This window comes from Erythrolamprus reginae, chromosome 10 (assembly GCF_031021105.1).
Source record: "Erythrolamprus reginae isolate rEryReg1 chromosome 10, rEryReg1.hap1, whole genome shotgun sequence".
NCBI lineage: Eukaryota > Metazoa > Chordata > Lepidosauria > Squamata > Dipsadidae > Erythrolamprus > Erythrolamprus reginae.
Window position 1 is genome coordinate 18,040,498 of NC_091959.1, and position 19,663 is coordinate 18,060,160.

Below are 19,663 nucleotides of genomic sequence, written 5' to 3' on the forward strand. Positions count from 1 at the left end.
ATGATTGTCATAGGGGTCAAATAAGCAATGAAGAAGCAATATTAATTAAAATCTTAGGATATACGCAACAAGTTACAGTCATACAGTCAACATGGGAGGAAATGGGTGATAGGAATGATGAGAAAAACTAGTAGAATAGAAGTGCAGATTTAGTAGAAAGTCTGACAGTGTTGAGGGAATTATTTGTTTAGTAGAGTGATGGCGTTCGGGAAAAAACTGTTCTTGTGTCTAGTTGTCTTGGTGTGCAGTGCTCTGTAGCGACGTTTTGAGGGTAGGAGTTGAAGCAATTTGTGTCCAGGATGTGAGGGGTCAGTAAATATTTTATTGTGTATAGTTTGAATTAATATTATAGTTCAGAGATAGGTGGCACTTCTTGAATAGTAAAGTTATAAATGAGGTCTGAGAAATCTTTTTTGGAAGAGGGGAGGCAAACATTGTCTTAAGGAATGGCAAGGCCCACAAAGAGTGGCATGTCCCAAGGGGCAAAATCAAATTTAGATTGCATCAAATATTGATATGAATTTCCTTATAAAATAATAGCTGCATTCTGTTTTAGTCTGCGCCATCAGATGCCACCTGTACAGTCTATGCCCTAAATGTGGATGCTCAGAGAATTGGACTCTTATAAGAAGAGCTTGTGGAAATTGCGTATGTTTAACTTTGTGACAAAAAATTATAATGCAATCATAACCATCCTCTTCAAATATCTCAAGGGCTGTCACACAAGGAAAGCTAAAGACCTGTTCTCTGTAATTTGGGACAAGATAGTACTGTAATATATTTAAATTACCTGAAGGGAGATTTTAGCTAAGGGCAAAAAAACCTTCCTGTTGTAAGAGCAGATCGAGAAAGGCTTAGGAAAGTGGTACTCTTTCCTGCAGAGAACATAGAAAAACAGAATTGGAAAGGATCTTGGAGGTCTATCCCAGTGTTTCCCAACCTTAGCAACTTGGAGATATCTGGACTTCAACTCCCAGAATTCCCCAGCCAGCGAATGCTGGCTGGGGAATTCTGGGAGTTGAAGTCCAAATATCTTCAATTTGCCAAAGTTAGGAAACACTGGTCTAGCCAATTAATTATGTGTAACTTTCAAATAATAATAAGAGTTTTAATTTACGGAGTATAGAATAATACGTTTGGAAGGGAGCCTGGTGGTCTTCCAGTTCAATCCCCTGTTCAAGCAGGAGACCGTGTACTATTCCAGACAAGTGGCTGTCCGTCTCTTTCTGAAAGCCTCCAGTAATGGAGCACCCACAATTTCTGAAGGCTGATTGGTTGATTGCTCTCACTGACTCTGGCTCCTTCTGATTCTGATCCAGTCATGTTACTGTGATTGCAGTTGCACGCAGTTCCCAAAGGAAGTAAGCTGGAATGAACAGCTGTATTTTTTCATCTCCTGCAACTTTCCATGACCCATGGAAACCGCTGCGTGTAAAGTACACAGTATCCCACTTTAGGCTTCGTAAGCGGTATAAATGACAACTCTTCGTCCGTTTCACATCAATACAAGTATTAAAATAAAATAACTGACTTTTTCAGAGTACTGTCCGTGCTTCCCCATTTGGTGCCCAAATACAGTATCAGATATATTTTGGGATGTATCCGGGAAAAGTTGCAATGAATTCCCATTTACCGTAAATCAACAAGACTTGGGTCATGGCAAGGTTCTGTGGATTTCTCAAAATAATATGATCGAGATTTAAACCCACTATATTTCACACAATCTCTAAAGCCAATAATTATATTTCTGGTATTTCCGGTTGACTGCATGTTATCTTAGTAAACATCAGCTTCCAGTTACTACACTGTCTCCAGATTGTTTTTAAAGTTTGTAAAGTTTGGTACTATGTCTCAGATGGAAAAGAAAAAAAACCCTCCCCGGCTAATTGTATCTTCTGTTGTTTTTATAAACTGTGAGTAAACTGCTCTAGTTGTTCAGTTTGTGAGATACAGTACATGGGAATTCTGTACTCTTCAGCGTGCTTTTTAAAAAGTTGCCTTATTTTGCTATAATATTAAAGCAGTTACTTGGTGGTATCTGTAACACTGGTACTTTGTGTTTTTGTCATTAATGATTATTTTATAGCTGGAAAATAAGTCCAAAGTTTTGTGATATCAGATTTATAAAGATTTTTATAGAGGGAAAGAATAATACCAGCTTCAATTGGTGTGTAAACCTTATAATATATTTGGGGTGGGTATCTGTTGGCATCAGTGATGGTTGTATTGTGGTGATCCTTGCAATCTTTAATTGCAGATATTTACAGTGTTCCCTCGATTTTTGCGGGTTCGAACTTTGCGGAACGTCTATACCACGGTTTAAAAAAAAAATTAATTAAAAAATACTTTGTGTTCCCCCCCCCCACACACCACGGTTTTTCCCGCCCGATGACATCATATGTCATTGCCAAACTTTCGTCTGCCTTTAAAAAACATTTTTTTAAATAAACTTTAATAAATAAACATGGTGAGTAATAATCTAAATGGTTGTTAAGGGAATGGGAAATTGTAATTTAGGGGTTTAAAGTGTTAAGGGAAGGCTTGGGATACTGTTCATAGCCAAAAATAGTGTATTTACTTCCGCATCTCTACTTCGCGGAAATTCGACTTTCGCGGGTGGTCTCGGAACACATCCCCCGCGAAAAGTGAGGGAACACTGTATATGTATTTTTGAATGAGGGTCTTTGGTGTACTGCTACAGTAAGTCACTTAGATTCATTTTTATGGAAAAGGCATAAAAGTACTTGAAAATAAATAGATAATAGCACTCTGAACTGATGAGCCGCTATATTGGGGGAACAAAAATAAAACTTTATAAAGATTTGACACAGAAATCAAATAAATTCTAGCCATTGGCCAGCTGATATGGCCACACATTTTCCAAACACGCAATGGGCTTATTCTTTAAAGAAACAACTCTCCACTCCTCAATTTCAGTCTCTGATTAAAAATATATATATATTGAAGATTTTCCATTGGGGAACTTAAAATTAGTTATTTATAGTGCAGTTTCAAATTCTGAAGTGTGTTATACAATAAAATCAATTTAAATGAACCCTGGTTTTCAGAGGCAATTGGCCAGTATCTGTAACTACCGTAGTTGAATACCCGTGCTCTGCCATGAAACTATGTGATCGGGCTTGATAAATTGACACATCACCTTCTCTTCCTCAGCCTTGCCCAATAGAAGCCTCCCCTATCCAGGGGTAGGCAAAGTTGGCTCTTCTATGATTTGTGGACTTCAACTCCCAGAATTCCTGAGCCAATCATGCTAGCTGAGGAATTCTGGGTGTTGAAGTCCACATGTCATAGAAGAGCCAACTTTGCCTACCCCTGCAAGCCTATCCTATCCCCTTCTCTTCTTCAACCTTGCCCCACAGAATCCTCCCCTATCCTATTCCCTTCTCTCCCTCAGGCCTGTTCCACAGAAGCCGCTCCTATTCTATCCCATTCTCTCTGGAGTTATTTTCAGGTTGGGAGGGAGAGAAGAATGTCTAATAGCATCAGAGTGTGTTAATAATAATAATATAAGAAATATTAATTATCTGATGGTTGTTTTGAAAAATCCTTTTTTAGCGAGCACCTAAAAGCCAAGAAGAACATACGTGCCAAATTTCAAGTTTGTAGGCTTTATGGTTCTTGAGACTTTGTGATCGCAGCGTGAGTGCATTTTGCTTTTAAATACTGTATAGAGATTTTAAAAGTTTTTATTCTTCCATGCTACTAGTGCAAATGTCAAATAAACAGCTTTGCATTACTATGGAAAAATAGGCCAGGAATAGGCCATAAAAATTAGAATGCAGATTTTATGCACATGTAAATATAAACAAACTCTCAGTCCTCGGAGAGGGGCGGCATACAAATCTAATTAATAATAATAATAATAATAATAATAGTTTACATTCTGTCTGAAGGGTTTCATGCTTAATTAAAAGTACCTTTCAATTATGTTTACAAGGTTATTGGTGGATTTTTAAAAATTAATTCACTCTTTAGTAAAATCTGCATATTTTTCAGAATGTTTTTGTTAGATTAAAGATGTTCCATATAAAGAGTAACCTATGCTTGCTTTTGGAGGCAAGGACTTACTTTAATTTTTTGGTGTAAACATTTCGTTGAGAGAAATGGAGCTTTTTAGGATAGTATTTATAATCAGGTATGTGTAGATGAGAATGAAAAGAATACCAAGTAGTTGGAAGAGAAACTGCAAAGACGCTGATAAAAAAACAATTTGAGAGAGCATAATTTGATGTCAGATAACTGAGAATTTAATTTGAGGGATGTTTACATTAATAGTAAATACAAAAATAAAGACATATTTAAATTCACATTAATTTTACTTTGGCTGTATCTTTTTAATATCCAAACCTTATATATCAAGTCTGAGACTATTAGAGCTTTAAATCATGAAAAAAGGCTATTCTAGAAGTAGTGGCAGGAAGTCAAAAGAAGCTGAAAATCACAAGCCATATGAAAGTTGTCAATGCAGTGAGGAAGGGAATTCATGTTATTAAACTATTCCAAAATGTTATGGGGTTCATGTTAATTTTCCATTTGAGCCATTAATTCTGGAGATTTAAATAAAGTGACACAGAGATGGCTAAAATGCAAAATAAGGCAGACAGCTTGGTGGCAAAAGTGGAGATATGGGAACTGGCTTTTACCCTAGAGATACTTTTCTTTTTTTAAAAAAAAAAATTGTTCCATCAGGAAACTTAGAGAAGCAGGACTGAAATTTGAGGTTAATATAAACATGGTAAGTATGAATGAGTTTAAATCACAGAGACCAAATGAATTGAATGTGAAGGTTCTGAGGATCCTAACCATCAACTATTTTATATAGATAGTCTTCGAATCACAAGGATTTGTTTAGTGACCATTAAAAGTTAGGTCAAGGAAAAAATGACTTATGATTGTTTTTCACACATGACTATTGCAGCATCTCCATGGTCACATGAACAAAACTCAAATACTTAGCAACTGGTTTATATACTTGATTGTTTGTTTGTTTGTTTGTCTGTTTGTTTGTTTGACTTCTGTAGGACTCAGGTGAATCCTGGACCATAACGTTAGTTGAATGTCCTGGAGTCATGTGATCCCCTTTTGCGATCTTCTAACAAGTGAAGTCAATGGGGAAGCCAGATTCACATAATAGCTGTGTTACTAACTTAACAACTGCAGTGATTCACTTAACAACTGTGGCAAAAAATGGGGTAAAATGGGACAAAACTCACTTAACAAATGTCTCACTTAGCAATAGAAATTTTGGGCTCAATTGTGATTGTAAGTTGAGGATTATTATTATTATATTATGTATTCTGAAGAAATCCAGGAAGTCTAGGAAGTGACAAATTATTGAAGGAAAGCAGACATCCTTACAGTATCTTCAAAAAGATAATAAGGAAGATATCTTAAACCTCATACTGATACCCTGGCAAGATTCTAGAATGGGTTGATCTAAGGACCTATTCCGTAGTTACCAGAATTTAGTATTGATTTGTCAAAGACAAATATTACCCCAGCAGTCTTTTTCTCAGATTATTTACTGAATTAATGGTGGAAACACTGCAAATACTGTTCAAACTGTTCAAATCTCATCACCGGCTCAAGGTTGACTCAGCCTTCCATCCTTCCGAGGTGGGTAAAATGAGGACCCAGAGTGTGGGGGCAATATGCTGGCTCTGTTAAGAAGTGCTATTGCTAACATGTTATAAGCCAACCCGAGTCTAGGGAGAAGGGCGGCATTAAAAAATCATATAAAATATAATATTATAATATAATAATAATATATAATATATAATTAGAATAGAATAGAATAGACCCTGACCAGCAAAGTATCAGAGAAGTCCCCATGACATGCTTATTAGCTTGTTGGGGTAAAAGGATGGCATGATAATTAAGTGGGTATATATCTGGCTCAAAGTTGTATTTGCCTGCTAGTCACTGATTCAAAGTTGTATTTGCCTGCTAGTCACTGATTCAAATCATCAAATTGAAGAGAGGCACCCAAGAGGGCCAGCCAGTGTGGACTCACAAGGTTGACCTCTTGCTCTTCATCGTTTTCATTAATGTTTTCTGTGGAGGGATTGCTTACCATATCTGTAGATAATAGCATATTTAGTTGTATAGCCCAAAGACAGGGTTGGCAAACTTTTTTCTCTAGGGCCACATCCTGCCCCTCCTCTACATCTACAGGCACAGCTGGCAGGTCTGGAGGACAAAGAGAGTGGTAGCCATTGGACGGTGCTGAGTCACCAGCAAGGAGGCTGTTGTCCAGCTGCTCTGCTGAAGATACTCTGGCGGCATACAAATCTTATAAATAATAATAATCATAAACAATCAGATTGTTTGAATGGAACTTGGTGGCTAAACAAGAAGTGGGTGTAGTAGATTTCAAACAGAACATGAGCTAGCAGTGTAATGTAGCTGCAAAAACACAGTTTAGATGATGAGCCACAGTGATGCAGTGTTTAGAATGCAGTACTGCATGCTATTTCTGCTGACTGTCGGCTGCCAGCAATTTGTCAGCTTGAATCTCACGAGGCTCAAGGTTGACTCAGGCTTCCATCCTTCTGTGATCGGTAAAATGAGGATCCAGATTGTTGGGGGCCAGATGCTGACTCTATTAACCACTTAGAGAGAGCTGTGAAACACTGAAGCGGTATATCAATCTAAGTGCTATTGCTATCAACAGAAGTGTTAATTTTCAATCCAAAAGAGGCAATTGCTGCACTCTCACCATTGGTGAGGTTTTTCCTGGCTGTTTAGAGAAGAGCGTTGAGGATGACCAGGGACTAAATTTATTCCTTATGTATTTTTATAATATTGTTATTTTATTATTGCTGTATTTTTATTGCTCTTAATAATTATTGTTGGCCGCCTTGAGTCCTATTGGAGTGGGCGGCATACAAATATAAATGAATGAATGAATGCCCAGTGGGAATCTCCTATCGATGGTGCCTGGGACTGCCACAACTGCTCTTGTAAGTCAGCATGATCACATAACATTGCATGTTTGCAGCTGTGTTGCTTAGTCCCAGAGCTGGTCTCAATTATTGATTACAATACTTAAAAACCCTAAAATAAAATTGAAAGAGGATATGTGCTGTATTAGTGAGATTGGAAAGAAATCTACATGTGGCCCATTGTCCTGAAATATCTTTTGTGTCTTGAAATGAATATCGAAAAGGCTGTGAGGCTGGAAGGATTAGGTACCCCTACAAAATTAAATAGAGGTAGAAGTTTGACAGCAAAGCGAGGGCTGGATGCCTTAAAATGGCTATAATTCCTCAGTGTGTAATACCATACTTTTGTCAAACCCCACTCCCCCACTCCCAATTAAAGCTGAAAGACTTCACTTTGCTCATATCTTGAGCATTCCATTTCAAGGTCAGTGGCAGTGCACAGGTGCCAAAAGCCAAAAACCTTATCATTGCGCCAACATATGCTGAAAAAAGTTCCCTTTTTTCTGTATTGTGTCATTGTGAATTGATTCTTGTCACTAAGAGCATATATCCTAATAAATGATGGCACCTTTCTTTTATATCCTCTGGGATCATATCTAGCAAATATTTATGGTTTTGATTCATATTTTATTCCCACAATTTTCTGAAAGTTTCTGAATTCTGCCATCTTCCTAAAACAACATTTAGTCCTGGGGTAGGAGCTATCAGCATGGCACAAATTGCCTTGGGAACCTTTGCTTGCTCTTCCTTGCAAATTGGTCAAATTGCCTCTCCTGTTCACAAAATCTGTGATTTTCAACTGCATTCAGGTTCACACTCTTGACTGAGCTTTTGCAAAACTTTGATCGTCTTCTGATGAAGCCATTCTTTTATGGATTTGGAGGCATACCTTGGATCCAGGAGGGATGTGTTTTTAATAGGAAAGTGAACACAAGAACAAGGGGACACAATCTGAAGTTAGTTGGGGGAAAGATCAAAAGCAACATGAGAAAATATTATTTTACTGAAAGAGTAGTAGATCCTTGGAACAAACTTCCAGCAGACGTGGTAGATAAATCCACAGTAACTGAATTTAAACATGCCTGGGATAAACATATATCCATCCTAAGATAAAATACAAAAAATAATATAAGGGCAGACTAGATGGACCATGAGGTCTTTTTCTGCCGTCAGACTTCTATGTTTCTATGTTTCATTGTCGTGTTGAAAGGTGAACTTCATCTTCAACATTTTAGCAGAGGTCTGAATGTTCTGTGCCAAAATTGACTGATATTTAGAATTATTCATAATTCCCTCCATCTTGACTTCAGCCTAACCGAAGAAAAGCAGCCCCAAAGCATAATATGTGGCCATCACCATGCTTCGCTGTGGGTATGGCATACAGTAATCCCTCGCTACTTTGCAGTTCATCTTTTGTGGATTCGCTACTTCATGGGTTTTCAAAGGGGGCTTAAATCCATTAAATCCATTAAAAAATTTAAATCCATTAAAAATTCATAAAATTCTTCTACAGTACTACTGCACTTTATTAAAGAAACTGGTAGGATATCACATGTAGTTTCATTATAGAGAAACATTATAGAATGACTGTTTAATGCAAAGTGTGGGTTTTAAAAGTCCAAATACTTGTTAAATACATGAAAAAATATCTTTCTTCCACTTCACGGAAATTTATTTTTCTCGGGTGGTCTTGGAACGCATCCCCTGCAAAAACGAGGGATCACTGTACTTTGGTGAGGTGCAGTGTTGTTTTTGCACCAAAGGTACTTTTTGAAATTATAGTTCACGAGTTTAATCTTGGCCTCATCAGACCATAACACGTTTTTCCACATGATTTTGTCGCACTTGATGTCGGTTTTTGCAAAATGTAGCCAGGCCTAGATGTTTTTTCTTTGTAAGAAATGGCTCCCATCTTGCCGTCCTGTTGCATAGCCCAGGCACATGAAGAATACGGGCGATTGTTGTTACATATAGCACACAACCAATACTTGCCAGAAATTCTTTCATGTCGCTTGGCAGCCTCAGATCAGTTTTTTTCTTTTCTATCAAATTTTGAGGAACATCTAGGAACATCTAGTTCTTGGTAATGTCATTGTGCCATATTTTCCTCCATTTGTTGATTATTCCCTTCACTGTGTTCCATAGCGTAAGGTCCCAAAATGTACTTGAGTCACCAGAATGCCAAGAAGAGGCTTAGAAAAAATATCAGCTTTTGTTTGTACAAAGAAGATCTGGGTAGATCATTCCACAACAAACAGACAAAGACCATGCAATGAAAGTTTACCCCGTGGGGAAAGTTTGGTGTCCTTTTATACCTTCACAGACATCAGCTTAGTACCCAGCTCTGGCCCCCTGGGCCTGGCCCATGCCTGCCTTGTAGCCCTGCATTGACCATGCAGCAAGGAACGCGGGTTGAGTGCTTAGCAACACAGGTATTTGCTGATGTAACCCTGGCAAACCATGACATACCTAGTAAGATATTAATGAACTGGGAGAGTCAGGTTAACAAAGTTAGGCAATGAATAAGTATAGCAACTAAGTCAGCCAATGGGAGCTAACCACTTCTGTGCAGAGAATCAAAACTGAAAATTTAATCATAAGGCTGGGCATGGCTCTGTCCACTCTACTCTCTGTGCTTGTCTGCTCTGCTAAAATGAAACTAACTCTCCTGCTTGTGTTTACTTGTAACTACTGTAGGAATCATAGACACAAGGACGTGATTTCTTGAGCAAAGCTTGTCTGAATTAGGAAGAAATCTCTCTGAGCTGAGCTGTCCCTTTGTTCAGAAGCTCTCTTCCTCTTGGACTTACTGTTAATATTTTTATAACCAATTTCTTGTGCATACAAATACAAAAGATTAACTTGACAAACTTTAGTAACAACGCTAAATGGTTAATGTATAACATATAGTATAGACAGATCATGTCAAGGTGTGATTGTTAATTAAACAGAAGAGTGTCTAATTAACTTTTTACCTTAGACAAACAAGACTTTTAATTAACTTAGATAAACAGAAGCTGTGTAAATAATCTTTTCATTAAGCTGAGCAAATAAGTAGGTTACTTAGTCTATATCAATCAGACAGGCATTCCACATTCTTCGCAAATAGTGATAATCAACTACATTGAAGAAGAATTCTGCTAATGGTATTGTAAATTCATCTGTTACTATGTTTATAAAGAAGTTAATGAATCCAGCTGAATCTATGTGTTTTTCTGATTTTGATTTTTGCAAAGAACTTTAACAATAACCCGCTTCTTGAAATATGCACTGAGTTATACAAAACAACAAGATAACAAGTTAAATCACTGGTAGAAGCAGATGACAAAGGCAATGTAATTCTTAGCAAAGCAATTATTACAGAAGCAAAATAGCAAGTCAAATTCTACTGACTGTACTATTATTATGTCCCTTCAATAGTATATCCAATGCCTTAAAATTTTTATTTGTACCTTTCTCCTGACTGATGCCTTTCAGCAAAGCCCTTTGATGCTTTGCAAGCTCTTTGCATACCACGGTTTTTGTTGCAAAAGGCAACTGAGTGAAAGTCAAAGGAAAAAAAGTTTGTTTTTCCATTGAATTGTACAGCTTATATATTGTAATAAAGGTGGAAATAATTTAAAGTGATTTATCTCAACTTTTTTTTAACATCTCAAAAGCCTTCGGAGCATTTAATGTGTGTGTAGACATTCTATACTCACGTATTTAAAAGAACAGAAAGAAGCTCAACACTAATTTGAGCATGCTTTGTGCACAAATAAATTTAGTGTTTTTAAGCATTAATTGATTCTCTTAGTTGCTTAGCAAATTCCTTGTTTAACAATGTAGTGAACAGAATATTAATAAAATTAGTTTTGTTATTGATGTGAGGTTTTTTAAAAAAATCTACAGTCTATCATTGAGGCTATCTACAGAAACAGTGTTAATATAAGGACAGAAACCAAAGGAAAACTGGGGGGAAAGGCTATAAAAATGTCTTCCTTGGCACTGACATGGCAACTTATTCAAGATTTAACAAAATATTTCTGCAAACAAAATATTTAACAAAATATTTCTGCAAAAAGGCTTGGAACCAGAAGGAAGCTGCTGCATAGCACCCAGAATTTAATTGGACAATGGCCCTTCCTGAGAAACATAAGCAGCATAAAATTTCATCTGTGTAGCAGAATACCCTTAATATTTCAAATTACCAAATTATTAAAAATATGAAAGCTACAGAAAAATCAAGTAGCACTTCTGTAATGCTAATATGCAGACTCTCAGAACCTCACAAACGGTATAAAAAGAAAATTTTACTAATTTTCAAGAACTGTCAAGAAAAGCAAAAGCTTGAAAATCTCAAAAATATGGAAAATTGGGTAGCATTTTAAAGTTCAGGGTAAAAAGACCAAGGAGATACCTTTATAAGAAAAAAAATGAATAGGATTTTTTAAAATGACAATTGTGAAAAAGTACATCCCAGATCATTTTTTGTCTTCTCAATATATTTCAACATCCTGGATAGATTCTTGATAGATATAATTCATATCATGTATCATTTGCATTTTGTAGTCTATTGCATAATTAAAGAAATCATTTCTTCATATAGGAAAACTAAACTTACCCCCACATTTACCATTAACATAAATACCTAAATTAGAATCAGGTGCATCAGATTAGATGAAAATGCTTAGAACATTATTACATATGATCTGGGAGAAACCTGTCTTACTGAAACCCTGAACATTTCGTTCGATTTGCTTTTTCTTGTTGAAGTGCACGGTGTCATCTGAATATAGTACCACCCATGGTATCATCTGAATGTATCTTCCAGCTGAAAAGAATTGTCTGAGATCTTCAGAAAGAACATTATAGAAGTCTATGAATCTGGGAAGGGTTAGGGATTTTAAAAAATTGCCAAATCATTGTTCTTCAGTCATTCTACTGTTCTGAAAATCTACTATAAGTGAAGAAAATTTCAAACAACTACCAACTTGCCCAGCCAAACCATTCTGAGTAAGTTCATCCTGAGAACAGAATGTAAGATGGTGAAAGAATTCTTTAAGAATCCCAGATTTTTCTTACAGAAAGCGTTCACCATCATTAATGTCAGAATCCATCTAACTACCATTAGAAAGAACTGCACAAATTAGACCTACATGGGAGGTGTACCAGGAGGAAATATGAGTTCAAGAATAAAGTTTGCTAATAAACACCTACACGAGGATCAGGATGTTTGGAACAATGTGCTATGGAAAGAAGAGGTAAAGGTAGTTTGTCATAGCATTAGAAGTCATCGCAGGCAAAGCCCAAATACAGCCTTTCACTAGAAGAACCTCATACCAGCTTCAAAGCATGGTGGTAGAATGTTATGATGTGGGACTGCTTTGCAGCACAGCTGCAGCTCATCATCATGGAAATCCAGTATGATGCTCCATCCAGAGGGGCTTGAGGATAAGGTGACAGCATCCTTCAACCAAGAATGGCTGGACAAAAAAGGAGGATTCTGGAATAGCTAACTCAAAGCCCAGCTTTAAAATCCATTGAGATGCTGCATGGGATGTGCTGCAAGAAACTCCATAAATATCGCAGAGAGGAAAGAATTCTGCATGGAAGTGGGAGAGAACCCTCCCAATTGATGTCACTATTAGACTATCATTAAAAAACTTCTATTTGAGAGGGCAATAACAAGCAATAAAGCCAAGCATGTGCTGTATTTTCCAGAGTATAAGAGTCACCGGAGTATAAGATGCATCTTAGTTTGGGGTGAGGAAAAGAAGGGGGAAAAATCTGCCTTCCAGCAATTTGCCAAACAGCACAGATACACTGCTTGCTGTGTATTTCTGTGCATGTGTGTCTGACCCATAGAAATAGCAAAGAACTGGAGAAATGTATATTATGGCAGTATATTAATCCCAGAAAGTGTTCTTAAATGTAATCATACTAACTCCTCCCAATTATTTAAATGTACTCCAAATATAACTAAGTCAGGGTTAAACTCAACTGCCTTTATACTAAACAGGACACTGTTGCATTTCAGACTATACTTGTACAGAGCTGTTAAAATTGATGTGTCTTTCTGGAAGTATACATTATTCTCTGCTATTTAAAAGGAGATACAATAACACTGGGCCTCTTCAGATCAAGCATTTATTTTAAAAAAGCTTCATTTTGTTAAGTTGTCTAGAACAATAATAAAGCAGTCTTTAAAAAATAAGTCTAATAATTTGAACATTCTACAGACATTTATAATTATTGACTTGCCTCCTCGCATCCAGTTTCAGCAACGGATAGCAGAAGAAAATAAAATTCTGTCTCTGCCTCTCCCTCCCAGCAATTTGCCTCCTTTTAGCTTTTAATCCAGAACGTTTTAGATTAATGTAACACCAGAAACTATCCATTTGATACCGTAAATTGATTTTCCAGGCAACTTGGAAAAATGTATTAAGAAATCTTGGGATTTAAATGTGGAAAAACATTTTGCTGAATAAAAAATAGAAGGTATATTTTTTAACCTTTTGGATTTTTAAAAAAATATCAGTGAATACTAGTAGATAATTATTGTTTATTTGGACTTCAGCAACATCTCCCCCCCAAAATTTATTTATTTATTAGATTTGTATTAATATGCTCCATCATCAATAGTAATTATTAAGGACAGAAAGAACAGTGGTTGCTGGAACAAGAGTTCCCAGAATCGATTGAAACTCGGCAGCCAATCTAGTTTAACAATAATGATTGACACACCACTAGATGCTGGCTTCCAACTAATGGTATTATTCCCACTGTCAGAGGCTAGGGAGAAGGAACTTTAATATTTCCGCAACAAAAAACAAAATCTGACTTTCCTTTCTCTTCGTTTTACTCTCTTGTCCTAATTCTTGCACATTATTTTCATTCTCTGCAAAGGCACTCCATATTACTTGCCAGGCCTGTGTCTAACACTAATGTATTTTTTCTGCAATTACTTGTCCTTAAACTAGACTAACAAATAGCAAAGTAAAACAGCTTCCATCTGCATGACTAAATTTGATGGGGGAGTAAAGATTGAAAATGCCAACAGAGCTGACTTGATTTTTCGACCGCTAACCTGAAGACTGTTATATTCCACAACCTTGTTTAATATCAAAGATAACCATGAAATCTAGACAGTAAATAAAACTTCACTTGCAACTCAATATGGGCATTTGTCATTGCATTTCAGAGGCACAGGGAAAGTATTCTGGACATAACCCCATTGAAATGAAAAGCAGTAATGCGGGAACTCAGCTATTCTATTCTATTCTTTTATTTATTTATTTATTTATTTGATTGATTGATTGATTGATTGATTGATTGATTGATTTGTATGTATGCCGCCCCTCTCCATAGACTCGGGGCGGCTAACAATAATAATGAAACAACATGTAACAAATCTAATATTAAAAATAATTTTAAAAACCCTTATTTTGTTTTAAAAAAACCAAACATACACGCAAACATACCATCCATAAATTGCATAGGCCTAGGGAGAAGAGAATATCTCAGTCCCCCCATGCCTGACGACAAAGGAAGCTTCAATGAAGCTTAAAGCCAAGTTGAATTGTTGCAAAAAGTGTGATTTGCTCTGGAGGCACATAGAAAAATTTATCTGGTGCAGGGAATTTGGGGAATCCAAGGAACACTAGATATGGATAATGGAATAGCCTATTAATCCTAGCATCTCTCAAAGGTGGCATCGGCCTAGACATTGCCACACAGAAACTTAGCTGATATAATTTAAGGCATCACTCTGTTTGTTTTTGGTTTAATGTGATATGATAATGCATTTCCTACAGATTACCATTATGTCCAAAGCAAGCCACAATAGCTTCTTCAGTAACTTGCTTTGAATATCTTGCCATTATATACAAAGGAGAATAATGACTATAAGCATGGGGCGCTTTTAATAAAGTTTTTACTCCCCCCTTCTTTCCGATTCCTGAATTTTGAATCACATCAAGGAAAGTTGTCTTTGTTTTTCAGGTGAAAGAGAAAGAAGCTGCTAGAAGAGGTAGGATGGAACAACTTATTTTACTTTTAGGGTAGCACCCTCAACAGCTGTTTTGAAATTGAAACATTTTATAGGTATTGTAGGCTTGATATCCGAAACCTGTCTAGGTTTGCCTTATTACAGATATGGGCTATGGCAGTGATGGTGAACCTTTTTCTCCTTGGGTGCCGAAAGAGTGTGGGTGTGCACTATTGTGCATGTGCGAGTGCCCATAAACATAATTCAATGCCTGGGGAGGGCGAAAGATTCCCCTGACCCCCGGAGGCCCTCTGTAGGCCGTAAACGGCCTGTATCCCAACTTCTGGTGGGCCCAGTAGACTTGTGTTTCACCCTCCCCAGGCTCCAAAGGTTTCCCTGTAGTTGGAGGAGGGTAAAAATGCCCTCCCCCACCCCCTACAGACTCCCCGGAAGCCAAAAACGGCCTCCCAGAGTCTCTGCGAGCCAAAGATCAGCTGGCTGGCACAAACATGCACATTGGAGCTGATCTAGGGCAACAGCTTGCATGCCAGCAGATATGGCTCCATGTGCCACCTGTGCCATAGATTCGCCATCTCTGGGTTATGGTGTTAGGAAAGCTCAGGAAGGTTGCATTTGCTATTGATAGTATCTGCAAATCATCATATCCTGCATGCCATTTAAGGGTCCTAAGAGTTCATTTGTTTTTCCCATTTGATGAACCGAATACAGTAATACCTCGTCTTACGAACTTAATTGGTTCCCGGAGGAGGTTCGTAAGGCAAAAAGTTCATAAGACGAAACATTGTTTCCCATAGGAAACAATGTAAAATGAATTAATGCATGCAAGAAAAAAAACCGCAAAAAAATGCCGCCACTCGGCTGTCACCTTTTGAAACAGCCAGGCGCTTCTCAGCGTTCTCCCAATGCCGAATTTGGAAGTTCAGCAAAAGTTCGAGTTCGGGTGGCCGCCGAGAAGCCCCACCGCCCGCCTGTCACCTTTTGAAACAGTCTCAGCGTCCTCCTGAAACCGAACGTCAAACCCAAAGTTTTGCCGAACTTCCGGGTTTGGCGTTCGGGAGGCCGCTGAGAAGCCCCACCGCCTGGTTGTTGCCTTTTGAAACAGCCGGGGGGGCTTCTCGGTGTTCTCCCGAACGCTGAACCCGGAAGTTCGGCAAAAGTTCGGGGTCGGCGTTCGAGTTCAGGAGGATGCTGAGAAGCCCCGCCCCCCAGCTGTTTCAAAAGGTGACAGCCGGGCAGCGGGGCTTCTCGGCGGCCACCCGAACCTGAACTTTTGCCGAACTTCTGGGTTCGGCGTTCGGGTTCGTAAGACAGAAAAAGTTCGGAAGAAGAGGCAAAAATTTTTCCAAACCCCGGGTTCGTATCTCGGATTGTTCGTATGGCTAGGGGTCCGTATCACGAGATACCACTGTATGTTATTTCAGTTTTAGATCTCTGCATGTTAGTAGAATGCATCTTCTGTTCTTAAAACGTTGTTTTCAGAATCCTACCAGTGTCTTCTGTATTCAAGCTAGAGGGAAAACAACCAACAATATTCACTAGACTGGTCCATTTTGTTTGAGTTTTACAATTTGGAGCATACCTGAAGACCTAATTGAATGTGGGAAGATAGTAGGCTCTGTAGCATTTAATAAATAATTTGGAAAGCCTGCTTTGGAGCACATGGGGATACAAGTATCATCACTCTTTTCTTGGTGATTTCCAGGAAAAGATGCTAAACTTTAAATAGTTGTAAACAGGTACTATATTTGTGCCCCAAATACTCTGAAGCATCTTCCTGCAATTAATCTTCTGTAAAAAAATACCGCAGAAGGTACTTTGGGAAGGACAACCTATTCTTTACCTGAGCCTTTTATGCTTTTGCTAATCTTCTTTTCTTCAGCTAATTGTCCCAAAAGAAGGAAAGGGGAGAAACACAAGAAGTCAAAAAGAAACAACCACAGGTCCAACAAGAATTGGTCTTAGATACTAGATTGCGTGAACCGAAAGAAACCAAAAAACATTACAAATAAAGATGTCACACGACTTGAAAATGTTTTCAGTCAATGTTAATAGTTTGAATAATCCAAAGAAAAGAAATCAAATATTGGCTAAACTCAAGAAACAAAAAGCGCAAATAAATATTTTACAAGAAGTTCGTATTCAAAAATCAAAGAGAAGTCTTCTTAACAATTCAAAACTGGGGAAATTATATACTAGTTTGGCAAATCAAAAGAAAAGAGGAGTGGCAATGTATATTGATGAAATAATTGAATCTAAACAAATATATAGTGATAGTGAAGGTAGAATCTTAATGGTACAAAAATCTAAGACAAACAAAGATTAACATTTGCCTAGGATGAACTTAGGTGTCAGTGAATACTTCGCTTTACAACTTTTCAAGATTTTATAGTCTGTTTGCAATAATATTTACTTACTTATTGACTGATTTAAGGCTCCAGAATGATTCTGGATGTGTAAGAGTACAAAAGAAACACCAGTAGGCAAAAGAAACCATGATTATGAGCACAGACCAAACTCTTACGTATTCTACAGAATGTTTCACCAGTGATTAAGTCACAGCAAGGAGAAAGCCACATTTTAAAGCACTTGTGGGACATTGTTAAGGTAGGAGGTTTTCAAACTTGGCAAGTTTAATACTTGTGAATTTCAACTCCCAAAATTCTCCAGCCAGCATAGCATAGCTGGCTGGAGAATTCTGGGAGTTGAAGTCCACAAGTATTAAACTTGCAAAGTTTGGGGACCCCTGAACTAAACAGATTTCTGAGGCATATTATGATAGAAAAAGCATATTTCGTGGGTCCCAGTAGGTGGCATTGTTTAATAGACGAGACTGCAATTCATCAGCTTTGTCTAATTCTACAGATAAACAGAAACCATGGAAGATAATCTGTCAAATAACAAGGCCCTGTGCCATAAATTTTAGCAAGCATTTTCAGTTGCATCTGGAAGCTCCCGGGGCACCAGCTCAGCTCATAGAGCAGTAGTGACAGAGGGGCATTCTGAGGCATGTGCATTATTGCCCATTCTGCTGCAGCTTCCAAAAGGTCTTTAAACAGCAACCCCGCGTAGAACCATTGCAACAATCCAGCTGTGAATAAGTCACGAGGGGCCAACTGAAGGGCCTCCTATACTTGATCCAGCAACAGGTATAACTGCCACGCAAGATGAAGCCGTGCAAATAATCACCTACAAGAGTGTTTCACAACTTTTGCCAGTTTAAGATCTGTGGACCTCAACTCCCAGAATTTTCCAGCCAGCCATTATTAATTATAAATACATTATTAATTTTGAAATACAAATGAAGATAAGACTGAACATAGTTCTAAATGATGTTATTAAAAAGAATGTAACATTTCGGTCCTGTTAATATTATCGTTGGTTGCAAACATTTTTATTCAACTATTGAATTCTTTGCAAGGACCTGGAATAGGCAGATGTTTGAAGGTAGCATAAAGATAACCTCACAAACTGTTACAAATAAAGTTGCCTTTTGTAATTGACTGGTGGTAATTTTGTCAATGCTGATGGTGTTCCAAATATTTTAGTGCCGCGTCCAAGACATCTTTGCTTTCTTTTGCCATGCAGGCCTTTGTATTTTGTAATTTCCTCCAATTCTTTTCTATTCTGCTGTCTCAAGAGACCAAATCCATTATCTAGACTCCTTTCTTTCTTTCTTGTCAACAATTGTCACATCTGGTGTGATATGTGGCAGGTGCCTGTGTCTTTGACCCAAATTCAATTTCACATCTTTCATTTCATCTTCTTTTTTATTTTTATCTACCTCTTTTATCCAAACTGCATTCGTCTTCTATTTCTTTGGGTTGTCCCAAAGGTGCTTTTTCAAAAGGCAACTGGATTTTGTTTTTCCTTGAAGATGTTTTGCTTCTCATCCAAGAGGCTTATTCAATTGTGGATGACTGAGAATCTCTTTAAACCTTTCTTAGGGTTGTCCTATAGCAATGCCGCACATGGCATTGGGCCAGAATACATCCGGAACCACCTTCTACCGAACGAATCCCAGCGGCCGACAAGGTCCCACAGAGTTGGCCTTCTCCGGGTCCTGTAGACCAAACAATGTCGTTTGGCGGGCCCCAGGGGAAGAGCCTTCTCTGTGGCGGCCCCGGCCCTCTGGAATCAACTCCCCCCCAGAGATTAGAACGGCCTCCACCCTCCTTGTCTTTTGCAAATTACTCAAAACCCACCTTTATCGCCAGGCATGGGGGAGTTAAGATATTCCTTCCCCCTAGGCCATTACAAGTTATGCATGGTATTATTATTATTATTATTTATTCGATTTGTATGCCGCCCCTCTCCGAAGACTCGGGGCGGCTCACAACATGTAACAACAAATCATAAATAATCCAACAGTTTTTAAAATGTTTAAAGATTTAAACATTGGTATGTTTGTGTGTATGTTTGGTTTTTATAATAAGGGTTTTTAGTTCTCTTATTAATTGGATTGTACATGCTGTTTTTATCGTTGTTGTTAGCCGCCCTGACTCTGCGGAGAGGGGCGGCATACAAATCCAATTAATAATAATAATAATAATAATAATAATAATAATAATAATAATAATAATAATAATAATATTATTATATCGGAGACAAATCCCTTGTGTGTCCAATTATACTTGCCCAATAAAGAATTTTCTCTTCTCTTCTATCATTGTGGACTAGTTGGCAATCTTTTCGATGAATTGGTAGAAAT

General features: G+C 37.7%; 1 protein-coding gene across 3 annotated transcripts in view; it reads left to right on the forward strand.

The window, feature by feature from the left end:
* Nucleotides 1–19,663, forward strand: part of PIAS1 (protein inhibitor of activated STAT 1) — an 85,447-nt gene that overhangs the window by 4,900 nt on the left and 60,884 nt on the right. The window contains exon 2 of one of the 3 annotated variants that reach the window (XM_070762655.1): nt 14,949–14,976. The exons of the other annotated variants lie outside the window; for them this stretch is intronic. The gene's annotated coding sequence lies outside the window, so the exon portion shown is untranslated. The remainder of the gene's footprint in view (nt 1–14,948; nt 14,977–19,663) is intronic. 3 annotated transcript variants of the gene reach the window in all.